The following is a 6,095-nucleotide window of genomic DNA, read 5'->3' on the forward strand; positions in this document are numbered from 1 at the left end:
CATCAGGGCTTTAGGAAATGGTATGAGGCAGCGCCATCTATCGGCATATGTCTGCATCGTTTTTCTCCTGGAATGATGCTTACGGCACAATATTTATGCCCATTTTCTCTGGAGCAGATTCTCTCTGACCCGAGTCCCTCAGACACGGTAATGACATATTGTTGGCACTTGTAGCCCGGTGTTATTTAGTTGGCTATATGGGCTTAGATTCAGAGTGAAAATCTGTGGCCTTCAAATATTGATATACCACAGTTCCCATGATTTACAACTGCCTTGGCCAGTGGTTCATAATCTTTCTAACTAGAGAGTCTGCGCTTGAATCAGAAGCTTTCCAGCGGGGAAATACTTGTCCTGCTGTGGGCTGTGGCTTCTCCCAAGAATTTATTGGATTCACTTAGAATTATCATATAAAATAAGGTATAAAGTTGTAGTCTAATAATAACTCAGAAGCAAGTTCCAAAGACTTGGTAGAACAACTACATTGGGTTGCAGTCTAAAGTCTCCTGTAAGAAGTTTTCTCAGAAATAAGCTCCATTCAGATTGAACCCAACAGGATTTATATTACTGGATCAAGTGTTCTGCTTATGACTGCAGGCCAAGAGTCTCTTCTTAACTTACGAAGTGCCATGTGATTCCTGGCTCATCATACTGAGGAAGGAGTGTAATTTCATACCTTGCCATCCAGGCAATGGAGCTTCAATTTGTGACCCTAAATTCAATTTCACCCTCTGATGTCTTGACCATGGTATCTGTCTGCTTGGCCCTTGTGTACTGTCTGGATTTTTTTTGCTAGTAAGCCCAGCCAAATTCTTGGGCAGAGTAATAAAGGTGAAAGGTGAGACTGAAGCTGACCATATCTGACCCCCAAAAAGGCAGACAACTCACCCAACTTTTGGATATGTACGTCTCTGATTTCAATGCATCTTTTTCCATTTGAGTAAATCACAGCAAGCCAATTTGATTACATCTGTGTATCAGAATATCCCTCTGTTCCAACATCACTTCATTCAGAGTGATTATTGCATAATGTACTTGTACTGGCATGTCTTCAGAGGAGAGGGAAGACACCTCAGTCTAAGCAACACCATAACTCAGAGGTGTACAACTGGAGTGCCTAAGGCAACACAGAACCATCAAAAGTTTTGGCATTCAGCATGAGTAATAAAGTTGGGATATAACTGTATTGAATAAGGCTGTAATTATGGACCTGTTCATCCCCATTTTGAAGGCTTGCAATGGTTTTGTCAGCTTGAAAGCCATTGTGGTATACTGAAGAGTATGATTACACAGACCATTGCAGAGGCTTAAAATTTTTCCAAAACTATTTCGGATGTTCAGGAAGACTTACAATTACATTAAGGCTTTCCCTTAAATCAGTGTGGTGTACTAGTTACCTATGTTGATGGACCCCAAAGAGATTCAGATCCATCCTTAGTCCTGAAAGCTCACTTGATGACTTTGGGCCAGTCAATCTCTCTCAGGCTCAGCTTACCTCATAGGGTTATTCTTGTGGAAAAAGCAGAAGGAGGAAACATTATACAGTATATACTGTCCTGAATTTTTGAATGATAGGCAGATAGGAATGTAATAAACATAAATAAATGTTGTCTTCTCTTGTACAAAGTCCACTCAAAGACAGTTTGCAGCCTAAAGGCTGCAGTTTGACCACTTTTATCTTGGAACAAGAGTTCTACAATTAACAATAAATACTGTCTAAGATCTGATGCATACAAAGTTCTGAGCTGAAACAAGCAACTTTCAAAACTGGGAAAAGCTATATTAACACAGTGGCATACTAAACCATTATGTATATTGTGCAATTTTGGCTAAACATATGGAACGGACATACTTGTGGTTTGTTAATCATAGCTTACACTTGATGCATGATTTGTGGCTTATTCAACTAAACATATTTAAGCAAACCAATACATGGGGTACATGAACTTAGCTAGTGAGATATATATTAGAGTAGCAATGCACAGGACTAAATAAAGAAAATATTTCAAATTAAAATTGGAAAGGGCAATTTAGATCACTGCATCCAATTTCCTGTATCTGAAGGAATCAAATCAGAAACATGTTAGATTGTATTTGTTTCTAAGTGTTAATTTAGCCTATAATTCTATATATACTTCTAGGAAATACTCATTGTGGAAAATGTGTTATTCATTAACAAATGTAGCATGATAAATATATTCCAAGTGATAGTCCCAGTTTATAGTGTCTAGTGTTCAAGCAAAGTTTATTTCTCAGAAGAAAACTTCAAGCTTTGCTTTATCAACAGAGATTTAAAGTTATATTTATTCACATTTCCTTAATTGAGAGCAAATGGGTCCCATATACCCAAAATACCACAAGCTTACTGTATAACCAAAATACTGCTTCAATGGGTCAAGAAGTAACTTGTGCCACTGTTTCTTAGAATGACTGGTATCAAGCAGGAGAACTCGGATGTGAAGATACTGATTTTTCCAGTGATTCATAGCATAGCTCCTTTGATTAAGATCAAGGAGAATGTGTAGTGACTGTGTGGTGTTTGTCAACCTTGTCCTCTTTAAACTTATTCATGCAAATGCTATAATTTTTACAAAATCAAATAATCTCTTGTAAATCAGAAGTCTTTCATTCATAAAACTCTAATACCTTTACTTATGAGAAATGAATGGATTAAAGAGCTATCCACTATCAGCAAATGGCAAAATTCAGTTTTAGAGTTTAATTCTGTGATAACAATTCCATAAGGAACTTCAGTTTCTTGCTGAGATTACTAAATTTCCCCTTTCCTGATATTACTTAACCATTGATGGATTTTAATAGCATATAGCATAATAGTATATATTTTATATCCAGAAGGGGGAGATGTTGTCAAACAGAGAATGAATATTTAACAGCCCAGAAAATTTGACCTCCAGAAGACACCCACTAGTAATAGGGGAAGAAAAGCATGACTGTTTGCATAGTTCTTAAACTTTGGCTGCAGGCAACAACAATGGCTTTCATGACTATTTTGTACAAATAGATGGCTATGTCAGAGTAAGAAGTGTTAATGGTCCAGATCCAAAGATATTTATTTATTTATTTATTTATTCAGCACACTTCTGCGCTACCCATCTCACTGACTCCAGGTGGCTTATGTGATACGCAGTACAAAGACAGCATTGCTGACTTTGGGCAACACTTCTGTCACAGTCTCAAAAAGCAGCTTAGAATATACATTTCCCTCCATTGTCTCAAAAAGCAGCTTAGAATATATATTTCCCTCCATTTCAGTGGCATACATTGCGATCCTATTAGAGATTTGCATCTTACTTGGGCTTTGAGATATCAATGTCTTCTTAGAATTTAAAGTAAATTCTGAAAGTAGAATTTTAAAAAAGAAAAGAAAACCAAAAGCTAATTACTCTTGTTATCACAGAAAGGCCTGTATTTATTAATACTAATGAATAAATTACTTGCTGCTGTTAATACATTTGCAATCCCATTCAATTGTTAATTCAATTGTTTATCCAGAAATAAGAATATGGATTATTTCATTTTTTATAAATATTCTGATACTGTGGGATGTAAATATGCTGGAGATGTGTAAATTGGTGTTAACTATTTGCTTTTTTGTTTTAGTTGCTTCTTGATATTGTATTTTGTTTTTTGGTTTTAGGATGATCTCAAAATGACAAGTTATTTTGATGTTAACATTTTTTTTTTACTGCAGAGAAGTTATTTATTACAAAAGAACAAACATTTACGAACATCAGAAAAAGAAAGGAGATTCTGCAAACAAAAACACAAAAAAGACAGAAAAATACACATGCAGAATTGGAAACAATCACAGGAAAGCAAATACAAGTTGATAAATGCTACAAATATTTTACCAGGAATCCACTATGACCACATCCTTATAAACAAATAAATGTAAGCAATTATGTATAAACAATTAGTCTCATAGAAATAGTCTTGAGTCTTATTCTAAAACTTCCCTCAATGAATCAATCGATGAGTGATAGGTGGAACTGAAAATTAACCCATGCACATGTATTCATCTAGCATTTTATTCCTCTTTAGTACACATTTTACTCTCATGGCCATGGGCTTATCGAGCAATAACCTTCCTTCAGAAGGACAATTGAGGGAAAGACAGCTGAATAACAAAGTGACTGAGTGTGGGGAAGAGGGTTGTGTATTTTCCCTCCCCACCACTGCATGCTTTTGCCTGAGAGGCTCTGACATGTGTTAAGGCTTGGCTTTGTATTTTTGGTTCCCCCATTCTGCTGTCTGTGGCTGTACTTTGCATGGGAGGTTTTCAAATACAAAAATATTTGTATTTGAAGAGTGGAAGAGCCAGTGGTTTCAGGGAAGCATGCAGACGGCTGCATTCCATGGCCCTTTGGTCCAGTTTCTTAATACCACCACTAAGTAACAGGATCTCCTGTGAGAAGGGGTGAATTCTAACTCTGGCATTTGCTTATAGGAAAACAAATCTTGCTAAAACTAAAATAAAATGATGGCCCTCTGCAGCCTTAGAAAGAGAACAGTTATTGAATTAATATTAATTTCCACTTGGCCATGGAGAACTTAACATTTTTCTTCTTCTTTTCTTTTAAGATCTTGGATTGTGTGGTACTAAGGAAAGAACTATGCAGCTTGAATGGGATTTCTTGCCAATGTACAGAGAAAGGGCAGGTTGTCAAGCCCAAGTGGCTATAGAAATAACAGGCTTTGTCCAGATACACTGTCCAGCCCTGTTATTATTACCTGTTATTAGCACATTTTGTGACCTGATGTCCTCTGGATGAAATAGGAAGCACCATCCAGTGCTGTCGCTGAAAAATTGGGGGATTGCAATCCCAACACACCAAGTGACTGTTTAGTTGGGAAAGACTGGTTTAGTAAATGGAGATTTCTCTCTCTCTCAATTTGGCCTTTTATAAAAGAAGAAGGATTCTGTGCTTTGCTTCTTTGCAGAGGTCACGTTATATTTGCACAATAGCCTCCACACAGGTTAGAACATATAAGGCTATGTCCTTTAACATGAAGCAACATTTACAGTATTTAACATTTGTGTCAATATTATATTTTTCTTTGAACGTCCAAGTTTAAAGTGCCTTTGTAATAAAATAAGGGACTGGTGGGGTAGAGATTTAAAAGTTTATTTCTGGAAAAGAATTCTTTCTGTAAACAAATGAAATAAAAAAAAACAGGAACTAGGTCTGTTCAAGAAAGCAAACTTCTCCCTACTCACATGTATTAACACAGGACTTTAGCAAGCAGTGACTAGACAAATTGGCTTGTGTTGATTTTTGTTTCTACCTGAGCAAAAATAGTTCCCAGAAGAATGCCTGGTTAGGTTTTCTTTTCTTTTTCTTTTTTAAATTCTCAGAAATACCACTGCTCTTCGGTTCATAAATGTCAGAAGCATTTCTATGTACTGCATAGTGAAAACAAGACAGTACATGGCCAACAAGTCAGGTCCTCAGATAAGTGCTGAAATGTGCTTAATCTTACATTCCTTTGAAACAGTTGCTAGCTTTTTTTATACTAGAGCTCAGAACATTTATCATAACTACGCAAATTATCTCCCTGTCTGAAGGTGTCCTACACAGAGCATATTTCTTTGAAGTGGACTCTTCATTATAGCCAAAATATTCTTTTTTCTCCTTGTTAATTTCCAAAGTCATAGATATAGTACAGTAATGTAATTTTATTGGACATGTCATATTCTGGAATGAATGCCTGCTATTTAAAGAACTCTGATTTGGCAAGATATTTGCAGTTCAAATTATAGCTTGCTAGCTATTGGCTAATGCAAGGGTCCAGGTCAATTAAATGGCCAACTGGTACAGTCCTTAGGGAAGGCATCTCACCATTTTCTTGAGGAAATGACTGATCGAAAGGGCTTTTGGCATCATTAAATGGACCAATGTCTCTCTCCCATGAACATTGAAGAACTTCGGAACAAATACCTTATATGGAATATGAGATCTTCATGCTTTGCAAATCACAGTCACATGAGACCCTCTGTTAACAACCCATAATTTCCTGAGCCACAAGCAATGCTGGCATGTGTATTGTGCTTTATGACTATATTGCGCAGTGAGGAA

At 36.5% G+C, this 6,095-nt stretch overlaps 1 long non-coding RNA gene across 1 annotated transcript; it reads left to right on the top strand.

Moving 5' to 3' along the window:
* The first annotated feature begins 29 nt into the window (after positions 1–29).
* Positions 30–5,334, top strand: LOC148132561 (uncharacterized). Its single transcript, XR_015748214.1, has 3 exons — positions 30–147; positions 3,710–3,909; positions 4,600–5,334. It is a non-coding gene; the product is annotated as an uncharacterized LOC148132561 (long non-coding RNA).
* The last annotated feature ends 761 nt before the right edge of the window (positions 5,335–6,095 follow it).

The sequence above is a fragment of the Notechis scutatus genome, chromosome 2 (assembly GCF_049901735.1).
Source record: "Notechis scutatus isolate UNSWTSFEM ecotype Mainland chromosome 2, rNotScu1.2, whole genome shotgun sequence".
Classification (NCBI taxonomy): Eukaryota; Metazoa; Chordata; class Lepidosauria; order Squamata; family Elapidae; genus Notechis; species Notechis scutatus.